This window comes from Hemicordylus capensis, chromosome 2 (genome assembly GCF_027244095.1).
Source record: "Hemicordylus capensis ecotype Gifberg chromosome 2, rHemCap1.1.pri, whole genome shotgun sequence".
NCBI lineage: Eukaryota > Metazoa > Chordata > Lepidosauria > Squamata > Cordylidae > Hemicordylus > Hemicordylus capensis.
In genome coordinates, this window is record NC_069658.1 from 89,023,545 (window position 1) to 89,049,622 (window position 26,078).

The 26,078-nt window shown below is 42.0% G+C and overlaps 1 long non-coding RNA gene across 1 annotated transcript; it reads right to left on the bottom strand.

The window, feature by feature from the left end:
* Nucleotides 1-1,525: 1,525 nt before the first annotated feature.
* Nucleotides 1,526-6,071, bottom strand: LOC128346473 (uncharacterized). The gene is made up of 2 exons (XR_008316981.1): nucleotides 5,973-6,071; nucleotides 1,526-2,077 (listed from the first exon to the last, which is right to left on the bottom strand). It is a non-coding gene; the product is annotated as an uncharacterized LOC128346473 (long non-coding RNA).
* Nucleotides 6,072-26,078: the final 20,007 nt, after the last annotated feature.

Here is a 26,078-nt window from a genome sequence, read left to right on the forward strand (position 1 = left end):
TTGTGATGTTGCCTGGCAAACCCCACAGTAAAATAGGAGCAGAAACATTGGGACATAATATCCTTAGTTTGTGATGTCAGTATAATAATGCACAGAGTATAGGAAATGAACTAGATGAGTGTGAAGTCTTATTCACACTCTTCTTTATGTGAATTTTATTTTTATTATTTTATTCTTATGTGATTTTATTTATTTTATTCTTATTATTTTATTCTTATGTGATTTGATAGCTATGGTGAGATGGCTCCAAAACTGGAATGGTGAGGTTTGAAGGTAGATAGGCATTTCCTAAAGTTATAGCCAAAACTTTCCTAAAGTGAAAACTAAGAGAGAATTTCAGGGTTCTTCCAAGGAGAATATAAAATTCAAACAGAAATTTCAAGGCTCCTGCCAAGCAGAAATATTGGAGAATTTTCTGTTTCTCCACAGTATCTATGATGAACTGCAAACTTGATCCCTCACCATTCAAGCTGCTTTTGTAAGGCTGGGGGAAGGTTTTTTGTAAGATTTTGTAACCTGGTTAAGACAGAGGCAAAATAGGAGTTGAGCCAGTTTCACCTTCTCTTTGTCACCTGCTAACATTTCACCATCCTTACTGAGCAGCAGGCCTACCAGTTTGAGGGTGAACCGGCTTGATCTCAGGCTAGTTCACATATCCCTAACCTGTGCACTCGATTTTTTTTTATTGGCCTGTCTGCGGATATATTATTTGCATAAAGCTGCCCAAAACAATGTTTTCAATCCATGATAACAAAAAAAAAAAGTCTGGACCATTTGTTTCCCCCTCAAAATGCCAACACACTCAAATCTATGTGTCTGAGAACTGGAGGGACATCTTCCCATGACTCATAAATTCCCCTCCTGTGGAAATCAGGGTAGAGCTCCACAAATAAGAAGAGATGTGTCAATAGGCCCTTTCTTCTTCTTTCCTTGTTAATTCGTTCAGCCATGTGTGCTGTTTATGCCTCATGGACATGTGATACAGTAATGGAGAGTAATACACAAACATGTTCTACCCACATATTCACACTATTCAGGAAGTTAAAGACAACACACAGGAAGTGTTTGTGCTGTTGAGCACACTCTTCTTTGATGAGGTTAGCCGAACAGAAGCTTTCTTTTTCATAATTCTCACTTTGGTCACAATCCTCTTCTGCATGTGTGTGTTATTCTATTGCTAGATGATCTGAGTTGGTAATGAATGTGTGACCCCTTTGTTATGTGTAGGAGGTGTTAATTCCTTGGTATTTAGTCATGCTAAAAGGAAAAAGGCTTCACTAGAAATTACCATCAATGGAGATATGACTTACTTACACTTCACTGTATACAGACTTGAACTCTGTAATTTGGAGTTTTGTTCTGATGCTGAATTATAGCACTTGAAGGGGCCCAAAGGGTTTTAAGTCCTGACTCAAGGAGTCAACATGGGTTGCCATATGTCAGGATTGGCCCGGACAGCCCAGGAATCAGATATCCTGTCCAGGATGCAGGGAAAGTGTTGTCTTGGATACAAAATGTCCAAAAATTGAAAAGGAAGATTGTTTTAATGGTTTTTACCAATTTTGCTGGTGCTTCTCTCCAGGCATAGTAGTAATAGTAAATACACTATTTGTTAGCTGCCCCATAAAAAATTGTTCTCTGGGCAGCTCATGACACAACATTTAAAAACATCCAATAAAAACACATGAGCATGACAAACAAATTATAGCACAAAATAAAAAATACAAGTTGCAATACATTTTAAATATCTTTTAAAATCAATTACAAAAAATAATTTTAAAAAGCTGGAGTGAAAAAAGGCTCTCCACCTGGTGTCTAAAAGAACAAAATGACAGCACCAAGTGAGCCTCTGCATTGCTGCTGACTGGCTAGGTTGGCACAGTAAACTTCCTCTCCTTTCTGGATCACCTCTAGAGCTGGCAAATGTGGTAGGGTACCTCTGGGTTTAGCTGTGAAGTATGAAAGCCCCTGTTTCTCTAGCAGCATTGTTGTGGTCCCACTTCTCTCTAGGACACTCATTGCCTGAAGCTGCACTGGCAATCTTGTGGGGGCCTCTCTTAGCGACAGGAAGTATCTCCTGTGTGGAGTAACAGGAAGAAATGCAAGTAGAAGCAGGTCTTAAAACATGACTATCCAAGCACAGAGCCTGACCACCAGCGGCCCGTGTGTGGCTGTGGTGGTGACCCCGGCCCCCACGTCTGTCATCAGACGCAGTGGGTGTTGTCTGGCTCTCGATCAGAGCCCCACGGCTCCGTTCGGGAGATGGGAGTCAGGCCAGCACTGCGTTTGCAGCGCCAGCCATTCAACTCCCGGAGGGGCCGCACAGACCCTTCGGGAGCTAGACTGGGGCTGCACTGCATTCGCAGTACAGCCAGAAGCAGCTTTTGGCTGCGCCGCAAACGCTCCGCCGGCATTTTAACTCCCGAAGGAGCTGCACGGCCCCTTCAGGAGTTAGATTTTAAGGCAGGGAAGAGCTGCTCCTGGCTGTGCCGCGAACACAGCACCAGCCTAAGTCTAACTCCCGAAGGCGCCTCGCGGCCCTTTCGGGAGTTAAATGGCCAGAGCTGCGTTAGCAGCTGTTGGATCTTTTTTTTTTTTAAGCAGAAAAATAATCCAATAGAGCACAGCAATACAGTCATCCCTCACCAACTGCAAGGGTTCCGTTCCCAGAACCTCGCGGTTGGCAAATTTGCGGTTGAAGAGCCATTGAAAGCAATGGCAAACAGGGGGTTAGGGGAATCGCGGTTGAGAAAAGACTGCAAAATATAGTAGAAAACAGATAGAATTGCCCATTGAACTCTAAAAACCAACCCCTGGCCCCCAGAAATGTTCCCCTGACCCTCAGAAAGGCCCCCTGACCCCCAGAAATCCTTCCCGACCATCAATTTAAAAAAAAAAAAAAAACCCCTCACCAAACCGTGGATACTTGGGTCTCAGTTGGTGAGAGCGGTCACAATTTCCCAGTTGCAGATACTCAAATCCACAATTGGGAAAACTGTGATTGGCGAGGGACAACTGTATTAAATATTTGAACCAGATTAGAGCATTAATAAGACCACAAAACTCGCATGAATCCAGAGGAAATCTGATGGAACATGAAAAAGCCCAGCTAGCTAGGTCATCTACAGGCTTTCTTGAATAAAGACAATGATAAAGTCTAACTAGTCTTCTGAAGGATAGAATATAGCAGGTCTGGTGAATTTTCCAGGAAAAAGAATTCTATAGAACGGGGGTCATCACAGAAAAGGCCCTGCTCCTCATGGACACTAGCCTAATCTCAGACGGTCATGGTCCTCTGAGCTGGGTCACATGACTTTTGCACTACATATGGTGATATTTCTATGGGAAGAGGGATTCTCTGAGTTATCCTGGAACCAGGCGACTTAGGCCATTACATATCCTCTTGAAGCACCACTGAATGGGTCAAAATAATTGCCTCCATCCAGAAGAATGGATGGAGATAATGGAGCTGAATTGCTAATGCAATGAACTTTTCCTTTTTCATCACCAAGTGTTTGCTAACTAGTGACATATAAAATATTTGGGAAATGTAGCACACTGAGGAAAAAGAATGCCTTTAAATAGGCAGCCTGAATGCCCAATAGACTAGAAGAGAGATCAGAAGACATTCTTCCAGTGTGACCTTCCTGACAGATCCTGGAAGAAAAGACACAAGGAATTTGTAGTATGTCTCGACTCTCAGCTTATATTTATTTGCAAGCTCTGTTTATAGCATGTTTTATTGCTGTCTAGAAAACCACAAAGCATGGAGGATTGTGGTCAGGTTGACTGTATATGTCTTACTATCTAGAGCAGGGCTGAACAATTCTGACCCTACAGCTGTGGTTGGACTACAACACCCATCATTCCCAGCCACATTGGGAATTCTTTCATTGATGGGAGTTGTAGGCTAGCATTTGCAGGAGGGCTGGAGTTGTGTAGTCCTGATCTTTAAGGCCAACTATGAACCAGTTAATTTTGTTTATCTGCACAACAGAACTTTATTTCCCCCGTAAATGTTTTTTTTAAATGCTTATCCTCCTTCATAGTAACAGAGTACTTTTTAAAAGATCAATTTTTTAAAAAGGGTTAATAATTAACATTAAAATATGGTATCTCTGTATAAGTAATATTCTGGGAATGGTTAATAAATACCACAGACTAGATTTACTAATATAGTTGTATTATAAATTATTATTGTTGATTGTTATTAATATGGTTAGACCAAAAAGTTGTCAAAGTGCTTTACATAGCAAAAGGAATTTTAAAAAATTGTTTCCTGTCCCAAAGGGAATAATAAAGAAACAGCCATTAGAGCAGTTTCAGCAACAGCCATTAGAGCAGCCTAGTGCTGGATTGAATAGGGAGAGTTGCACATAGGAGAGCAACCACTTTAGAAAGTGCCTTTTTGCCCAGTTAGCAGGGGTTAGTTAACTAACCATTTAGCAGGGGTTAGCTGCTCAAAAGAGTATCACTATAATTAAGTGGGGTTGTGTGTGTGTCTCCAGGCCCCTGAGGAAGAAGAGGCCTGCCCGCTGAGCAACATCCTGCTCTTCCTTCTGCCCTTCTTGCCTCTTGGAAGAAGGCAGAGAGGTGAGAGGGTCCATCTTCACTTTTTATCCCAGGGCCCACTCCAATCTTGCTATGCCCCTGGGTTAGCCCAACACTCTGGTTGCCATGTTGGGCTTCTCATGCAGTCATGGAGCTCCAAGCACCAAAAGGCACATGGAGTTCTTTCATTTCAGTGCTGTCAGAATGTTACAGAGGCAGCTGCCATATACCGTCAGATCATTGGTCCATCTAGCTCAATATTTTCTACACAGACTGGCAGTGGCTTCTCCAAGGTTGCAGTCAGGAGTCTCTCTCAGCCCTATCTTGGAGATACTAGGGAAGGAACTTGGAACCTTCAGATGCTCTTCCCAGAGTGGCTCCATTGGGGAAATCTTACAATGCTCAGACATGTAGTCTCCAATACTTATGCAACCAGGACAGACCCTGTTTAGCAAAGGGGACAAGTCATGCTTGCTACCACAAAACCAGTTCTCCTCCCTCCAATGTTCTGCATGTTTTACTCATTTGATGTTGATGATGGCCTGCTTACACAGAGTGCCCCAACTCTGAATGAATATGGTAGCCCCAGCAGGGGCGTAGCAAGGTTGGAGTGGGCCCAGAGACAAGATTTTAAAATGGGCCCCCCCCCAAAGTCCAGGGCCTCCGCACACCCCAGGCCCCCAAGGATTTAAGTCTGATATTCCAAAATAAGTATGCTGCCTGCAAATACATTTCACTGAATACACACACACGTCACAATATATAGTGATATACATTGAGTACTATACATTTGTATTACTTTTAATGCCTAGAACACACTAGAAAGATGAATTATTAAAATGGGCCCCTCGCTGCAGATTAGCAAAGGAGACTTTCAACCATGCAGGGTGAACCTATGTTTGTTTTCTCAGAATTCTGAACAAATTCAGTCAAGTTTGATTGCAGGAGGTTTTTCACAGGAGGCTTTTAAAGCCCTTTAAGACACATCTCCTCTGGAATGGAGGTGCTGCATTCACATGTTGGCCAGATTGACCCTGAAGTCCCTGCAAGTTATTGGGGAGCAGTTCACACACAAGAAAAATAAAATAAAAGCACCACACATGCTTCACAGTTCTCACTCAGACCTTCTGGGTTGCAAAACAACTTGAACATAAGTGCATTTATAAATGAATGAATGAATAAATAAAATTAATAAAATACTGTTCCAGAAGTTTTTGCAATTTTCTGCCATGAAACAAGCCACTTATAGGACTTTTTAGATAGTTTTTTTAAGTCAGCAAATTTTCCAAGCTGTTTCAAAATAAATTTTCAGAGACTTCTCGGTCCCTCCCCCCCCCATATCCAAGCCCTATGGCAAGCAGATCCCTATATATGGGGGGGGGGGCGGGAAAGGTAACCACAAAAAGGAGTTCACACTCTACCTGGCAAATGCTGGTCTGGGTTAAGCAGGGCCGCAAGGGGTCTTCTGCTGCAGAGAACACTCTGGCTGCCTCCTCCTTCCTGGCTTGCTTGGGCCCTACTGGAGTTCAGGCTTCAATGCGGCCTACACGGAGGCCTCCGTGGAAGCCCCGCCCACCCGCCGATCAGCTGAGAGGCGGGAGAAAAGGAGCTCTTTGCAGCTTGCCTGCTGCTTCGATTGCGGGCCAGCAGAACAAGCAGGAGAGACGGCGAAGAGGGCAAGTGGCTGAGAGACTATGGGGCTGGGCAGGGGGCAATGGGGAGTCACATGAGGTGCCTCTGGGGTGCCCCTCCAGGCAGTGGGGCCCCCAGACAACTGTCTCCCCTTGCCCTATCATTGTTACGCGCCTGAGCCCCAGCTTCCCATGGGTGTATAAACATCCCACACAACTCCTCATCACAGCTATTGTTTGAGTCAAGAGGTAGACATAGATCATTTATAGAACTACTACCAGCACTGAGGTCCAGAGGGGACATCTTTGATTAAAAGAGCATATTGTAAATTTGCAGTTAATGATGCAATTAGCTAATCTACCATTTATGCCAATTAATGTTTCCTGACTTGATACAAACCTTTGAACTACGCTTAATTAGACTCTCTCACATTCTTTCCCAGTTCTATCTGCATCTGAACCAAAAACAGGAAAAGAATCAAGCCAAAGTCATCACTTTTGGAGCTTGCGGTTTTCCAGTCCCATTGAAGAGGGATGATCTAAAAGATACACATTAGTAATCACACTCGCCACCCCCAACATGCAAGTCAAGCTGTCTAAGAACATTCTTATGTTTTAAGGAATAGCTCTACCACACACTGTTCTGCTATAGGACTGGTCCCACATTCAGGAGAAGCAAGGGTCCAGTCCTGAAATAGAAGAGTTGAGTTAACATATGATAAAGTGGAATCATAGTGAAAATTATACTTCTCCTTTTGCAGTTATAGGGGGTGCATATTTGTTCAAAGAGTTAATTTTGTTGTAAACATCTAATGTGTTACTGTAGGTTATGGCTGTAAGGGGGACTCAATGAAGAGTTACAGTGATGAAGCCCCCATTGCCCCCTGACTGCATCAAAATCGTCTCAACTTTGCTTTGTGCTCTGCTAATAATGGCTCTGGGCTTTTGATTGCTTGCAAGTTATCCAAGCTGAAACTTACTATGGCTGGAACAGCTGACTCTTGCTTCTTGCCCTGGGAGCAGCCTGACCTACTTCTTTTCAGTGCCCTCCTCTAACACAAAACATGTCTCTTTCATGATTCAGGTTACGGAGCCCTTCCTAACCCTTTGGAAGTGTAGAAATATATCCAGTATGTAGCTCACTAAGCATCTCTTTGGCTGCAAGCATGGAAAATAACAGGGTGAAGCTGTTTTATAATAACTTTACGAAAGGTTTTAGTTGCCCTCTGTCATGGCTGAGACAGTGTAAATGGCAACCTAAACTAATTTGCCTCAATGGTGCCATCTACTGGGCAGCAGGTAGCCATTGCAGGTCTACTTGCACCCTGCAGTGTCAAACGAAAAACTGGCAGTTAATCATGGCATGTCTAATTTAAGAATTCATTCACAGATTGAGCTAAAACTGCAGTGGCAGAGGCAAAAGCAATGTTGAATGAGTGCCACCAAGTGTCCTTTAGAGATATGAGGCCTCAGTAATGTTGAACTATGTGAATTCAGATCAATATCAAGTGGAAGGAACAAAGGGTTGCTTATTCAGAAATATGAAAATATTATCCCAGAAGGAACAAGCAGTTAGACTGTGAGGTTTACAGAGGTACCCTTCCACTTCAGATATTTCTGATAGATCCTGATATTTTCTGTATTGAAGCAATGGGTGAACAGTCTTTTTGTTTCTCGTGTTCCCTCTTTGGCCATTAGCCAAAGGGGGAAATATTCTTTTTGGGGCTGGAGACAGAATAGTTTTCCCCCAGACAACTAAAGAGGGTATGATAAAGCCATTTTTGCCTGTGATGTGTGCAATCATCCCTTTAGTAACACGTTTTGCCAGTTTTTGCAGTTCTTCAAACACCTGCAAAGTCTGTGTGGGCAGAGATATTAGTGGGGCAAAAGAAATTAGAGATATGCACGAATCATTTTTTTGCTTTTCAATTTGACCTTGAATCAAATCATGGAAATTCAAATCAATTTGTAAAATCAGCCCGCTATTGCTGGATGGTTCGATGAATCAAATTGAAAATCCACAGAACAAAAAAGCTGAAATCCGCCCATAGGGGTCAATGAGGAACTCAAATCACCCAATTGTTTCCCATGGGTAGGTCCTAGGGACATCAAAGTATGTTGGGTGGTAGGGCATGATGGGTGCTATCTACCACCCAAATCACAAAAGAAAAAGGAGAGCAGGCTTTTAAAAATTAAATATTCAAAAAAGGGTTAGGTTCACTTTTTAAATTGCCTGCTTGCCCATTTATTTTGTGGGTTGGGCAGTGGATAGCACCATCATGGTGTATCACCTAACCCACTTTGTTTTCCCTAGGACCTACCCATGGGGAACAACCAGGTGATTCAATTTTCCCATTTTCCCCTATGGGTAAGGCAAGCAGAGTGCACTGCACACATTTTGCAACCCTGCCTTGAAAAATAGGAGCAGCACACATAGTCCCTCCCAACAACTCATTTTGCCAGACATAGTCCAAAAATGGTCAAAAAAGAATCACTGACCCAGAATCCACTGCCGGCCACAGTGCCTGCACTGCAGTAACATTCTTGGCACAAGTTACTCTCTCACAGACAATTATGACTCTACCCTTACTTGCAACAGCTGCCACAGCACAGTAGCACCTAGCAATCATAGCCATAAGCTCAACCTGAACAACGTCTTCAGCCACATTTTGATTGAGTGAGTAGCACCTTGCCATGCAGATTGCAGAGCAGTGAATGAAGCACAAGTTAGTCAAGGCCAGACAGAGCTCATCACAGCGATCACCAAGAAATATGCCACTGTCCATTTCTTGCCACAACACCATCTCACAAACAGATCAAACCACAGCTCAAGGCAGGCAGGCAGGCACCCAAGTTCAGCTTTTGTCAATCTGAGATCCAGCAAAACCAGACAGTTATAGCAGCAAGCAATACCACAGAATTATACTCAGTGCTGAGAAAAGAAAACTACAAAATAAAACGTTCCTTGATTCCTTCCTCCTCTCCTGATGTAAGGGTTCTCTCTGTCTCCCACTCTCTTTGAATACATTTTTAAATCAGGGATGTGCAAATGGCTTGAATTCAAACCAGTTCAGTTCAATGGTTCAAATTTGAATTCAGCAATCAGGTTTGAGCTGCAGGTTCAAATTCAACCCAAACTGGAGGGTTTGATTCAAACTGGTTTGAACCCCCAAAAGTGGGTGAGGTGCTAGTTGGCACCCATTGGTACCTACCACCCAACTTCCAAAGCAATTGGACACTCCTACGATGAATTTTTGAAATTTTATTTTATTTTTCTCATCGGGTATAATGGGACTTGAACCAGCCCATTATTCCCTATTGTGGAGCACCTAGGAGCACAGAACTGGGGTGGGTTGTAGGTACCCATGGGTGCCTACCACCCACCAAACCCCAAGGCAATTGGACACTCCTCCGATTATTGGTGAATTTTTAAAGTATTTTTAATTCCTCATAGGGAATAACAAGTATTCCAGCAAATGTATCACTTCACGCTGGGAAGAAAGGGGTGGCCTAGAGCGGAGTGTGGTGGGTGGTAGTTCTCAAGGGGGGCAAGGAAGCTACCAGAATTATTTGAAAGGAATTGGGCAAAGGGCTGATTTTTGAGTGACTTTTGAAGTTTATGTGTCTTTAAGGTTTTTCTCCATAAGGAAGAATGGAGGTTTCAGCAGCCCCATACTGCACATGGGGGGTGATGGGGTGGCCCAGAACAAGTGGTGGTATAGTTCACAGAGGGTGCCAACCACTCCCATAGGTTGCTAACCAATGGGGTACAGGGTTTTGTTGTTTCTGAGGTTGAGTGTAGATTCTCTGGTAGCAAATGAGATTTTCAATGACAAACCATGAATCCACTCTCATTTGCAAACTTCAGCAATCACTTAAAAATCATCCCTACCACCGACCCCACTTTTGTGCCCCTAGGTGCTCCAGAATAGGGGATAATGGGCTGGTTCAAGTCCCATTATATCCTATGAGAAAAATAATTAAAAATATTTCAAATATTCATTAAAAAAATATGAGTGACCAATTGGGTTGAGGGTTTGGGTGGCAGTTGGCACCCATGGGTGTTCCACAATAGGGAATAATGGTCTGGTTTGAGTCCCATTATACCCTATTAGAAAAAAATAAAAATAAATTTCAAAAATTCATTAAAAATCATATGAGTGTCTGATTGCTGGGTGGTAGGTACCCACTACCACCCCACCCACTTTTGGAGGTTCAAACCAGTTTCAACTAGTTCAAAATGGTTCTAATTTGAACCAAACCGGGGGGGGGGGGTTCAAGCAAAACCAAAACCTTACCTCCCCTCCCAGTTCGAACCTGGTTTGAATTCGAACTGAATCGGGCAAACTGGTTTTGTGCCCATCCCTATTTGAAATTTCCTCCTTTTTTGTCCCGCCTATGTCACTCTGAGATCCAGCAAAACATTTATAGCAGCAATAGCACAGCTGAGCATATACTCAGTGCTGAGAAAAGAAAACCATAAAATATAATCTTCTTTCATCCTTTCTTCCTCCTATCCTCATGTATCCTCTTCTTCATAAGAGCTATCTCGCTGCCTCCCAGTCCCTTTGAATACATTTTGAAATCTCCTCTATTGTGTTCCCTCCCCTCTTCCCTCCCCTCTATCCAATGGGGACATAGTTGTCCATGCCAACACTTAATTTGAATGACAATAAGCCAGCCAAGAAGCAAGGAGATCCAAAGCCAATCGGAAGCCAGTTCGAGAAAACCCATCAGCAAGGAGGGAAAGCCCACAAAAATGGCTGCTTGAATCATGTGAATCGATTCACGTCGATTTGGGGTTGATTCAATTTGACCTTGAATCAGCCCCTTCATTTAAGGAGTTATTTGATTTGCAGTTGAATCTGTGAATCACCTCCAGTTTGATGCAGATTGATTTCTGTGCAATTCAAATTGCACATCCCTAAAAGAAAAATAAATTGACACAAAGGGAAAAGATTCACCTTCCATTTCCTCAAGGCAGCTGTTTGTCTCTAACCTAGGAAGCTTGATGTGGATCCCTTACTACCCTTGCTCCTGCCCCTTGTGGACTGTGCATATATTTTGCATACACTTAGGAACATAGGAAGCTGCCTTATACATTGGTCCATCTAGCTCAGCATTGTCTACAGTGACTGGCTGTGGCTCTCCAAGGTTCTAGCCAGTTCTACTTAGAGATGAAAGGGATTGGTCTTGAGAACATCTGAAGCAGATGCTTTACCACTGAGCATCTGACCATTCATTTGTCAAAGCAATGGAGACTGCTGGGTAATGAATACGAGCTGTGTGGACATTAGGACTCTCATTAATATTTGATCCCAAATAAATGACCTAGAAGGATGTAGCCTAAGAGGACACACTTGTTTTGGCTACACAATCTACTCTTCACACCTTTACCTTATGCCACATAATCATATTAAATATTCATTTCAGGATTATGTATGCTCAGATCAAAGGTTGTCTAACAGCTCAGAATTGTAGTTGGGTAACTATCTTACTTTAGGTATGGTTTATTACTTACAGTTTTGTGGTGATTAGCTAATAAACACTGTCATCCAAGATGAATTTAAACTTGGGAACCTCCTCTGGAGATAATTCCTAAGGGAGAGGCTTTGGAATGGAGTGAACAGGGGGCTATAAAATTCAGTTGGAGTTTGCTGAAAGGTTCAGATAGGGACAGTTGGGGCTAGAGACAAAATCTCTGGTTAGGGTCTCTAGGGTAGGACTGAGTGGAATTGGGAGGTTGGTGGGTAGGTTTTACACAACAGACATGACCTCTGTAGAGCAAGCTTGACTATCAAATGTAAATGCTGGGTGTGTATGGTTGATTACACAGGATGTACAGCCAGGGAGGTTGCATGAGCATTCCAGTAAAGGTGTTGAAAGTCTAAAGTCTAGTAAACAGACTATTTACTATTTTAAATAGTCAGCTCAGTATTTGAAAGTAAAGCCTTTGTTGATGTACTGTCATAATTGTATATAAGTACCTGAGTTTGAATACCAATTCAAAGTATAAGAGTGGGTATACAGTCTTGCCAGTTCTAAGGTTGTTACCTTATCTCAGAAACTATTACTCATTTGACCCTACATTGTATTGAATAAGAAACTACTGAAGCTATTATTATTTCTTGTTTACAGAGTCAGACAGGTGTTATTGACTGGTTTGTTTTATCCAGACATCGAGTCCTTCCCAAGGACTTGGGATGGCTGAACTTTATTGTCAATGTTGTTGCTGTTGTTATAGATATCGTCACAGAATATAGGCTGTTCCCAGTAAAGCTGCTTTTTGTAATTGGCTGTTGTTGTTGTTGTTATTGTTATTATTATTATTATTAATAAACATTTATATAGTGCCCAAAACGCAAATCTCCAGGTGGTTAACAACAAAACAAAGACAGATAAAAAGATTAAAACATCACAACAATTAAAATTTAAAATGTTAAAACAAAAAACACAATTAAAACAATATCTAATTAAAAGCCTGGGTGAACAAATGCATCTTGACTGTCTTTTTAAAAGTTGTAAGAGATGGGGAGGCTCTTATTTCAGCTGGAAGTGTGTTTCAGTGCCTTGGGGCAGCAATGGAGAAGGCCCCTCCCTGAGTAGCCACCAGATGAGCCAGCACCAGATGATCTCAATGGGTGATGTGGTTCATAGCAAAGAAGGCATTCTCTATAGTAAAAGAATAAACTTGTTTTCTTTGGCTGGGAACGTTAAAACTGTTTCAACTGTGTCAATTTACTTCTCCCCACATTACCACTCGGGTGCAATACCGAAGTTAGTGTTGGAAACCCAAATTAGGATTTAATAATGAAACAAAGGGTTTAAAATATTGGGTGGTGTTTTTTTTAACATCTATATATTTTAAACACTAATCTCCCAGTCGCAGTCTTGGGTCCTGAGAGGTTTAGATATGGTTTATTCCAAAGTTAACCAGAGGAAATGGCGCGGGGATCAACAATCCCACGAGCAGCCTGTTTGTGATAACATTGTGATACTGTACATAAAATGACTTACATAAGAATATAATAATATATAATAACAGCCCTGCTGGATCAGGCTCCAGGCCCATCTTGTCCAGCATCCTGTTTCACACAGAGGCCCTCCAGGAGCTGCTGGGAAGTCCACAAGCAAGAGCTGAGGGCATGCCCTCTCTCCTGTTGTTACTCCCCTGCAACTGGTATTCAGAGGCATACTGCCTCTGAGGCTGGAGGTGGCCTATAGCCCTCAGACTAGTAGCCATTGATAGACTTGTCCTCCATGAATTTATCCAAACCCTTCTTAAAGGCATCCAGGTTGTTGGCTGTCACCACATCTTGTGGCAGAGAATTCCAAAAGTTGACTATGCATTGTGTGAAAAAGTACTTCCTTTTGTTGGTTCTAAATTATGAGAAATATTATTTACTAGCTGGGCCAGGTGCAGAGCATGTGCGCCTCTAGCCACCAGCCTGCCACTACCTCGTCACCCACCCACCCACCGCCACCACTTGTCTGCCCACCATTGTTTTTGCATCCCCTCCACCACCCTCCAGCTTCTTCCTTCCCCCTCCCACCCAGCTGCCTGCCCTCCTGCTTCTTCCTTTTCCTGCCCACCAGCTGGCCGGCTTCTTCCACCCTGCCTGACCACACGCCAGCTGGCTTCTTCTTCCCCACCCACCCTTTGGCCAGATGGCCTCTTCTTCCCCATCTGCTGGCTGTCCGGCTTCTTCCCACCGTCACTAACTGCCACCGCCATTATTTTTTTTCACCTGTCCCATGGCTCTCTGGCAGCTCTCCAAACTCTCACAAGAGTTGCCATGCATGGGATTAGCCATGAGTATGTCTTAGAGAATTAAATATAAAGAAGATAGTAGATTGATCCTCATTTGTATCCACAACACCAAAGCAATGGTGAAACACCAGAAAACACCACAGTTTCATAGTGAGTAATGACTGAGGATGCCTATATGCATACCTGAATATACCTGGTCTTGCTGAATGTCTGTAGCTTGTGAATATCTGAGGCACGAGGGCTAACTTGTGAACCAAACTAACTGATTTGGACCAAATTTGGCACAGTTGTAGTGACACATAGGGACACTTCAACAGCATAGTTTGTGATTATGTCATCCACCCCCAATTCAAGATGGTGGATGCATGAACATTTGAGGTGGAATTTGGGCTAACTTGTGAAGATGGTAATTATTTTTTAAGATTATAGTGAAATGGAAGTAGGCAGATTAGTTCTTACCAGAACTTTTTCTGCCAGTTCTTCCTATATGGTCATATAGGAGTTGGTGGGTTGGGAGAAGGAAGATTTGAAGAAGGAGAAATTGGGGAAGTGATTTTATTAGAAAAGAAGATGCTCTACTTCAAGGAGCAAATTGTCAAGGGCCAGCAGCTGAAACTAGCTATTTAATTAGCCAGGCCGTGACCCTCAAGGTTTTAAAAGCATGAGGAGAGACAAATTAGAATATATAGCAGGAAGCTGCAAAATTGTTCTCAAGAGACCACTACTATGGTTTTTAACCCTGAAACAAACATTCTGTACTTTATTTTACATTACATTGTTCAATGAAGAGAACAAAACAAAACAAAAAGTAACCACAATGCGGTTGAGAACACAAAATAGTGTCATGATTCAAAGGAATCATCTGTAAATTTAGAACAAAATTAGGAAAATTAGCATTTACATATTTTATTAGCTATTTAATACATTCCATATAAAATTAATATAGATTAAAAAATTTCCTTACCCATACAAAATGCCACAGCAACAAGCAGCTAATATGTTGGAAAAGCATATTTTGACACCGAACTTTCTTGGCATTCAAGCTTAGTTTTGCTGAACTTGGGGACTGGGTTTTACATCCTGGCTTGTCTTAGCTTCATTGCTGGGTTATTCGCAAACAAGTCTGAATTTGCCAGGTTTGGATGTTACAACAGATCCTGGCTTGTTCTAAATCACCAATGGAAGTAGAAAACTTCCTCCATTGTGTGCAAGTGTGAAAATAAAGACATGTACAAGCCCAGAACTCACAACAGTCACTCTAAACCAAATGTAAACCATTATTTAATGAGATGTCTGAAATGGACCTAGGTGTATGCACATCTCCCACCACCACCCGCCCACCAAGCAGGAACATTTCATCATGTGAATCACCACCTGCAGAATGAGAACTAGACCATACTCTATCTATCTATGTCTTAATTAGCAAATCCTTCATATTCCGGGTTTTGTTTTGTTTTTGTTTTTGTTGCTACCAGAAGCCAAACTGTGATTAGCCATATTCTGCACAAGTTCTAACTGGCAAGGATTTGCAATACCTCATAACAAACTTTGCAATACCTCATAACAAACCCAACATGCACATTAACACAGAAATGGAGGACTATACCTGAGAATCACTAAAGGATTTTGTTTCAGGAACATCTTATTTTATGGTAGCCTCAACACATATTAATCAATCTTCACCTGTATCTCCAGATCACCAGCATCATTCTATTTGTTTCTCCTAGTTATTTTTGGGTATAAAGCTCCCATGATCTACATGGGGCTGTCCTTGAAGAATATTCAGAAACTGCAGCTAGTGTAAAATGCGGCAGCTAGGATTTTATCTGGAGCTGCCTGCTGGAATAATGTTACACTGATACTGAAAGAGCTGCAATTACTATCAATTTGTTTCTGGGTCCAATTCAAGATGCTGTTTTTGACCTTTAAAGCCCTTAACAGTTTGGGCCCTGGATATCTGAAGAGTACCACCTGCTCCCAAGGGATTCTGCCCGCTTGACAAGATCATCTGAGGGGGCTCTTCACAGCATGCAGATGGTGAGAAAGGTTCGGCTGTCAAGCATGAGGGACAGGGCCTTCTCAGTCATTGCCCACAGGCTTTGGACTGCTCTCCCGCTGGCATCCTCTCCTCAGCCTCCATTACAGTTTTTAGAAAACAAGTAAAAACGTGGTTCTTTACCCAGACTTTTTTAGGAGAGTACAGTTTTTATTGCTGCTGCTTTGTGTTTTGTTTGTTACTGTTTTATATAGGTTTTTTAAATTTAGAGAGATTACACACACACACACACACACACACACACACACACATATACATACATATATAAATTTAAAACCTATATAAAACAGTAACACATCGGTCTTATATCAATACACACACACACACACACACACATATACATACACGTACACATCACACATAGTGTGTGTGTGTGTGTAGCATTGTTTTAATTTTTTATTGTAAACCAAATTGGGATTATTTTAATGAAAAGCAATATAGAAATTGAACAATCAAATCAATCAATCAATCAATCAATCAATGCCACCTCTATGTATTTTAGACAAGTTCTCTAAAATATTCTGAAACTGAATATTTAGGCCTGCAGATGCATGCACATTTTCTCTTCTTTACAGTTTATACAATTTAAATTACAATTTAAATTGTTTATACAATTTAAACACTCTTATTATTACGTATATCAGCTGAAATGTTGCACAAGGAAACATTGTCAATTCTGACCCACAAGGACTGCTGCACACATGAAAGCCAGCCCCAGTGAGTTTTGCAAGAGCATAGTTGTCCAACTACTTAAAATAGCATGTGGTCACTTTCTCCATCTGACTTCCACTGTTGCTGGTGATGCCTTGTGCAATGTGTTGGGCATCATATATTAGTTGTTCAAACATATTTAATTCTTGCAAAATATAATGGGCAGCTCCACATAACTGCCAGTAAGTCAGTAAGTGGGGAAGATGGAAAAATATTTGGAAGCAAAGAATGCACACTCCTGGTGGGCATGTTGTCTGTACCCACCCAGGTGTGGTTCCTACATTCTCCGCCCAACTTTCTTCTGACATTTCCCAAACTTTCATAACCAATATTTGAAGTTGGCAGAGAATGCCAGAAGGATGGAGAGTCCAGAAACTGGACTTGGGTGGGCTCAGATAACACACCAGCTGGGAGAGCACACCTTCAGTTCCCAACACTGCCTAGAGATTTCGATATTAGGTGGCATATAAATTCAATAAACAAACAAACATGTTCCCTGCTTTCTGACAGTGGTCATGTGAAGCCACCCAATGTTTTGAAATATTTTTAAAATAACTATCCTATAACGGAAACCCCAAATTCAGAATTAAACAGTTGTTTGCATAATGTCACAGGACTTGCATGATGATTTCAAACTGCAGTTTTTATAAAATCTGAATTGTTTTACAAGAAGGAGGGAGATGTGGGTGAAGAGGCAGCTGACAGAGACATGGAATGACTCCTAGAGATGTGGCAGGGAGATATATTGGTGTATAAAAGCTCTGCTCCTGATCACTAGGGATTTCAATAAGTCCTTCCTACAAGCTAATTCCTTCCATTTTTATAGATGCAAGCCCACATTTGTGTATATTTTTGTAAATGTGAGGTGGTCACATCAATATGATCCATCCATACTACCCATGATGAAGAGAATGAGACAGAATCAGGTGGATGATTTGTGCAAAGTGTTCCATGGAACAACATAACAGCTGGTGCTCTAAATGTGACTGTTTCTGAGTACAGTATATGGTCTGAAGCTGCAAGGCTATAAACATTTATCTGGAAGTAAGTCCCATTGAACTCAATTGGCTTTATTTCTGAGTAGAGATACATAGGATTGTACTACATGGATTTTAGTTTTAGATTCTGATTCTGAACAAAATATGTATATCCACACTAATGGTGAAAAATACAGTTGCCCAAAATAGATTACTAACCCATAAAAATGCAGCCTTCTAACTAAATAACAAACCATCCAACATGAATAACTACAGAACTCCATGTATGGACTCAAGAGTCTTGGCACAATGCATTGATGTTAACTTTTCTTTTTATGTTTTCCAGAATGGTCCATTTTTATGCATGGCATTCCTTAGTGCTGATGGGAAGCACATTATTTAGTTTGATGGATACTCATGGCCCCAGAGAGTGTTTCTCAATTACAACAATATTAGTGTGCAACTTAAATTAAAACTTAGAAATGTTCCTCTGTTATAAACAAAATATTCCCTTTGGCAATTAAAAAAATGTGATTTTAATTAAAAGGGCTTATGAGCTTATCAGAGAAATAACTGATTTTCAACCATGCTAATTATTTTTGTACATTTGCTGTTTAGATTTGCAAATTACTTGACAGTAAATTTTAATTGCTTTGAAGGGATATGAATATTTAATTTGTGTACAGTGATTGAAAAGCAGGATCCTTCCTTCCTTCCTTCCTTCCTTTCAACTGGACATACAATTAAAGTACTGCATAGGTTTATTACATGCTAAGAAAGACACAGAGGTGACCATTCCCCTAAGAAGAAGTTGAGCAAAAGATACTTAGATTAAGATTCATAGAAGAACAGAGCAGCCAGGGGCAGGGAGAAACTGCGGCACACTGCCTCAGGTACCAACAAAGTATGGACCCCTCAACTTTGTACACACATGAATGGGTCTTTTTAGAGTGGCCGCCCAAATGACAACTGCCCCAGACCATATACATTCCCGGGGTGGCCCTGAGATAGAAAAAGACTTAAATCTATTGCTCAGATTAAAACTTGGCAATATAAAACATCTTAATGCCTTTGCTTTTAATATAAATTAACAAATATAGTCTGAATGAAATGTAAATATTAAAATATCTGCCTTCTTCCCCCTCCCCGCTTCATATTCATCATGGGCTTAGTAGTGGGCAGAAGAGGCAGGATCTCAAAAATATCTCCCTCTCCAATATTTCAGATGATCCCAAAGGGAAGTGGATTCCGTTGATCAGTGTCTGTAAGGTGCCAGCAGGCTAGGGAATCTGGAAGCAGGACCCAGGAACTTTACACTCTGGAGCAGTTTCTCAAGACCAGAAGCTACTTAGCCTAATCCTTGCAGCTCCACAGTATCACCCTGATAATGGCTGACAGGCGTACTTCCAGGGACTCTGCTGGTCTTATATATTACTGCCTCATCCCTTATGCCATACTTCAGCAACTTGTTGTAAAGAGTAGCTGCTCCACAGACTTCTGTGTCTGCCTTGCGGTTGCCTTTTCAGGCTGACCACCTGTGGCTGCTTTTGGGAGCTGAACTTTTGCCTGCTGTGTACTAAGTTATTTGTCAACATTTGCCCCTCTGACAGCTGTTTCTGGAACTTCACTCATACCTGTCCTGGAGCATGCTTCTTGCCTTTGGTCCCTCAGACTGACAACCTGTGTCCTGATGGAGCTGAAACCTGACTGGGGATCTGACCCTTCTGGCCTGCATCCTAACAATGTTGACTTCAAATGGTGAGTTCAGTACAGACTTGACAATAACCACTGAGACAACATGGCAAATAAAATGCATGCTGCAATCATAGGAAAATAGGAAGCTGCTTTACACTGAGCCAGACCATTGGTCCATCTAGCTCAGTATTGCCTACACAGACTGGCAGCAGCTTCTCCAAGGCTGCAGGCAGGAATCTCAAACACTGATGGACCTTGACCTTGAAGTTCAGCTTTTATCTCTTTGGAAGTTGTCCTTGGCTTTTTGTCTACCATTCTCACTATCTTTCTGCCCATTCTACTTAGGTTTCTCCTCAAGTAGGTTAGTCTGAGAGAGAAGTGACTGGCCCAGAGTCACCCAGCAAGTATCATGGCTGAATGGGGATTTGAACTCAGGTCTCTCTGGTCCTAGTCCAGCACTCTAACCACTACACCACACTGGATCTCATGGTGAATTTGTAATATTTGCAACTGCTGTCACAGGAACATCAAACTGCTTGGAGATGGTCTTATAGCCTTTGCCTTTAACATGCTTGTCAATTGTTTTATTTCTGATCTCCTCAGACAACTCTCTCCTTTGCTTTCTCTGGTCCATGTTCATTGTGGGACACACAATGATATGAAATAGCAGAGTAACTACTTTTCTCCACTAAAATAGGCTGAATGACTGATTGCACGATTGGAGACATATTTGATACTAATTAAAGAAAACAGCTAATTTGAAACTGCACTCTAATCTAATTATTTATGATCTTTTCTAGGGGTACCAACAAATGTGTCCAGGCCACTTTAGAATATATTTAGCATTACTTTATCTCTTTTCAGACTTGCTTTGCTTTACTCAATGACATATCAAAGGCATGCAGGTATACATGGGACAATTGCTTTCTATTTAATCGCTTTTCAGGAGGCATAAAACACTTTTTCAATGAGTACCAACAAGTTTGTCCATGTGCGTATCTATAATTATAGAGAAATGTGGGGAGGAACATAGTTCAGTGGGATAGCACGTGCTTTGCATGCAGGGGAATCTACAGGAGTGTCTTTGGGAATGGCGTGGAGGTCCAAATTCTTAATTCTACTTTATTTATCTTGCAAGACCTTTGGGCAGCACTCATTCCTCATGTCAGAAATCATCCCCTGTAATGGTAATGGGATATTTTGGCTGCTGGATCTCAGCCTTGAGGCAGAGGCCTTTTTCTGATTATGCAAGTTCAGCCCTATGGTATATTATTTCAGTCCTCCATTCTGGAGGCTCCATGCATTTTAAGATTCTGAGCCGTTTTGGGACAGGAAACCATCTTCTTTGTTGCTCTTTTTCCTGTGCTATGTAAACCACTTTGAGAACTTAAGTGGTATATAAATATTCATCATCATCATCATCAGATGATGATGATCATCATGTCCAAACAGCTCAGTGGGAAAGCATATACTTTACATGCATAAGATCCCTGGTTCAGCCATTAGTATTAGGGGTGTGCAGAAAACTGGAAAATCCACTTTGGTTCAAGTTGAACTGGACTCAGACCAAACCAGGTCCAGTATGGTTTTGTGCACACTTGACCTGGACCCAGTGTGGCTTGAGTCTGAACCAGTTCAAGCCTGGATCAGTGGGGTGGGATGGAATGACAAAAAATATTTTTAAAATGGCAGACTTAAAACCAATGTGAGGCCTTGGGGTGTCACAGGGAAGTCTCCTGTGGTCCCCCCTCCACTCATCGGTCTCGCCGGGTCTCAAATGGCCAATGTGGGGCCATTTTGGGCCTCTCTGCACTGGCGGTGGTCATTTTGGAGGCCACCGTGCATGCCAAAATGGCCACCACCAGAGCAGAGAGGCCTGAAATGGGACATTTGAGATCGGGGTGGGGGGAAGGGGAATTGCAGGAGCCCCACCCCTCTACCCGTGGCAGCACCCCTGAGACCTCTCAATGGTGGTAAGCCCATCATTTTTTTCTTAAAAAACAAAAACAACCCCCCCCCCGCCAAAGAAACCCGGCCCAGCCTGGAAGGTTCAGTTCAACCTGAAGCCAAAACAGGTCTCGTCCAACTTGAAGGCAAGCCCTCAAGCTGCACTGGTTCTAGTTCAAGCCAGCTCGACTTCAAATCGGCTCGCACATCCCTATCAATCAGGATGATTGATGGGACAAAGGGTTAACATTCCTTCTGTCATGGAATGATCCTAATCCAGACCCTATTTATTAATGAAAGGTTATGCATGTCAGTTTTCATGATGATGTAACGTGTAGTTAGAGCTGCCACTTGGAAAAGAGGACTGGTCTCCGGTATCTTTAAGCGATGCATAGAAGAAGGAATTTCAGTAGATGCCGCTTGCCATGCGGGTGGAAGAAAAGCTACACTTGCTTCAATTCCCAAGTCTGTGCATCTCTTAAAGGTACAGGAGACCTATGCTCTTTTCCAAATGGTAGCCCTAAGTCTGGCCCAAAGAGATGGCTGTATTGGGCACCCCCTCTATTGTCTGGGGAAGAAAAGAGTGCAGGACAAGGAGCTCTGGATTAGAATCCAAGGCAGGAAAGCACATTTAGGGCACTGAGTAAATACGGCGCCAAAGAAGTCATAATTAAAAGACGTCTCTGTGTGCCCCATTTGATGCTACTCCTTCCTAAAGCTGTGGTTCTCTTCAATGGAACCATCACAAAAGATTAATTAGAAGGAGATTTTGATGTTCTGTCCCTGGTGCAACGCTTTAGAAAGGCTCACAGAATCCTGTGGACAAATGTGGCAGAGCTAAACCTGGAAGGTGTTTGGCTCTGCTACAGGCTTAGGTTAATTAGAAAGCATATTAAACAAATCATGAGATTAATTAATTTCACTGACTCTTGATGGGAATGCTGATTATATCTGGGAATGATCATGTTAATCCCAGTTGTGAAATAAGGGTAATTCAACACAAGGTCACTTTCACTTGCAAAGTGACCTCTCAGCAACATGTTAATAATATATGCATGCTTGATTGGACTCTCTAATCAAGACGGGATCATGGAAGAAGAAGGTCCAGTGATTATAGGGCTGCTTGGCTAATCCAGATGGAGTAAGATGAAATTCCCGGTCTAGCTTATTCTAGAACTCAAAGTTTTTGTTGACTTACTGTCATTTCCCATAACAAGTGTAGTGAAAAAGATAATAGAAAATCAGAATACCTAAATACAAAAACAAGACCTGTATTGTATTTGAGACCAATGGATTAAGAGTGTTGTGCCACCTTAAATAGACCTTGATCTCCAGACTCCTGACCGAGTCCCCAAGGCCCGGGGGTTAGAGTGCCTCTGTTCATGTTCAGTCTCTTTTATCAGAACTGAAGGTTGTATTTATTACTGCATTGTGAAAACAGCAGAAATCAACTCCTTAACTAATAAGACACTATTATTGTTAATAACTCACTGGAAAAGTTCAGAGCATAAAACCTAGGTCCCTCCCCCCTGCAATTGTAAAGGCCTAGTTATTAATACAGGCTCCTGCTGCAAAACTGAAAGCCACTTCTCTCATGGCTTTCATTTAGGACAGAACATAACAGCACTATGGCAGCCAGGGACCACCCTTACACCTGCAACACAATGGAGAAGAAGCCCCGCTCCCTGCAACTGCCATGTGCTTTAAGTTTCCTTCAGGGCTTTGAGAACCACCAGTAGCTGCACCTAGAAACCTGGACATATCGTTATTTTTTTAAAAAAAGATGTGTTGCTCCTCAAAACGGGAGCTGTTATATGGAGTCCCCCAGGGCTCCATTATGTCACCAATGCTTTCAGTCTACATGAAACCGCTGGGTGAGGTCATCAGGAGATTTGGCACTAGGTGTTATCAGTGTGCTGATGACACCCAAATCTACTTCTCCTTTTCATCTTCAGGAAATGGCACTCATTCTCTAAATGCCTGCCTACAAGCAGTAATGGGCTGGATGAGGGATAGCAAATTGAAGCTGAATTCAAGCAAGATGGAGGTGCTCATTGTGGGGGTTCAGAATCTGAGGGGTGAGTTAGATCTTCCTGTGCTGGATGGGGTTACACTCCCCTGGAAGAAGCAGGTGTGCAGCTTGGAAGTACTCCTGGGGTATCTCAGGTTGAGGCCATGGCCAGGAGTGCTTTCTATCAGCTTCGGCTGATTCGACAGCTGCACCCATTCCTTGAAGATGATGACCTCAAAACAGTGGTGCATCAGCTGGTAAGCTTCCAGTTCGACTACTGCAATGTGCTCTACCTGGGGCTGCCTTTGTACATAGTCCAGAAACTTCAGTTAGTTCAGAAAGCGGCAGCCAGATTGGTCTCTGGGGTAAACTGGAGAGACCATATTATGCCTGTTTTGAAACAGTTACACTGGCTGCCAATACGTTTCCAAGCAAAATACAAAGTTCTGGTTATTACCTTTAAAGCCCTGAATGGCTTAGTCCATGTTATCTTAGAGAGCGCCTTCTTCTACATGATCCCCACCGCACGTTAAGGTCATCTGAGGAGGTTCGCTCCAGTTACCGGTTTGTCTGGTGGTGACTCAGAGGTGGGCCTTCTCTGTAGCTGCTTCTGGGCTGTGGAAGGCACTCCTGGCAGACATTCGTAATTTGAGATCATTACTGTCCTTCAGGAGAGCCTTTAAAACCTATCTGTTTGGCCTGACCTTCCAGGGTTTTAAAATGATTGAAAAACTGTTTTAAATTATTTTAAATTGCTGCCCTGATTTTCCAGGGTTCTTTAGCTGTTTGAATTGTTTAATTGGTTTAATTCTGATTTTATAGTTTGCTTTTAACATTTAACTTGTTTTAATTGTTTTTACAGTGTTGTAAACCACCCTGCGCCATTTTGGAGGGCTGGTATATAAATCTAATAAACAAACAAACAATAACTGCTTTGTGAGACCTTGGTCTGAAAGATGGTACATAAATAAATAATATGTTTTTTTTTAGTTTACTCCCAGGGACTAGCTGGCATTCAACATTACTCAACAGTGCTACTCAAGAGTTACTTTAAAGGGCCACTTAATTTTAATCGGACTTCCATCAAGTAATTTAGTCAGGATATTATCCACTCCATATAAAGTATGCCCCATTTCTTAAGGTGTTTTAAACCCATTATTACCTGCATCACACAATCTGTTCTATTCATGACCAATACCTACTCCCTCCTGTATCAGCAGTGTGCTTTTCCTTTGCTGTGTGGTGTCTAGCATATGTCTCTGTGTCTTCAAGGAAGCTCTGATTTAATTGTCCTAATATCCCTGACTTAACTAAACAGCCTGATATGCAAGTATATTCTATTCAGCCTCTGTGCATGTGTTGAAGCTTAGCTGGGATTTCACTCAATATTATCTCGTAAACATTTCCCCAGTTGTGTCAAATCAAACCATCATCCTTCTTGTACATTACGGTGTCATAAAATGAATTACTAATATCATCTCCTCCTACCACCTAAACAGTTTTATTCAATTTTTTTCACGTTGTAACAAAGTAATTACAACAAAAAGGTGGAGATATGAGACAAAAACAAACAGAAAAGGAAGGGGGAGGGAAGTGGAGGATGAAGGAGTTAACACAGTTATTGATTTGAAATAAACAGAGAAAATTATTCAAATAACTCTTAATAGTCCTTCCAAATACTTTTATGGAAGTCTTCTTTTAGCATATGATGGTATGTTGTCAGTTCAAAGGTCGCCAGATTACAGAGTTCTTCCGTCCATTGATAAACTGAGGGGCTGAAATGGTCTTTCCAACACTCTAAAATCACACACACACACACACACACACACACACACACACACGGAATTAGCAACAGGTACGCCTAAGAGAAATAGATAGATAGATAGATAGATAGATAGATAGATAGATAGATAGATAGATAGATATCAATATTTATATGCCATTTGGAAATGTTAAAATGTTACATTCTAAGACACTCACTTTATTAACAGATTGGGCAAAAGGACCTTGGGTATTTAAAGAGGCAATTCTCACGATCGCCAGGGGTGGACTGGGAGGGCGTGGGGGGAAGGCTGCTTTTTACCTACCTTCCCCTCCAGACGACCAAACTATCCATTGTCGGCATGCCTCCCACAAACCCACATGGGCAGCCCTGCTCTGTACAGCTCCATGAGGCATGGAGCAGGGCGGAGGGATCCAGGGCCAGAACTTGATGTTCTGGCCTCCAGATATCCCAAACATGCATTATGTTGGGAATTCTCCCTTCAGATGGTGCTCTACACACCCGTCTCTCTGCATCAGGGCAGCAACCGCAGCGAATCAATGCAGCAACCTCAGCAAAGGGGAAACATGATCATATTTTCTGCTGTCCATAAGCAGCCGGGCTGCGGAATTTTGGGCCAGCTGAAGCTTCTGAGTCGTCTTCAAAGGCAACCCCAGGTAGAGCGCATTGCAGCAATTTATTCTTACAAACCCTTAGTAAGATCAGTTAGTTGTGTGGGGGTTAACGGCTCAAACATACCATCCCAACTTGCCCATAGCTACTGGAAATTAGAGTCTGCTCTCTTTGATCTGCATTGAAATATCTGTGTATTTAGAAGCAATCAAAAACTTGTAATAAGGATGGATTTCAAGCTATTTTTCTTCAAACAGCAACTTAAGTAAAGCAGTCACAAGGCAAAAATCTAAGCAGCTAACAAAGACCCTTTGCAGTTATAAAGGTTTATTC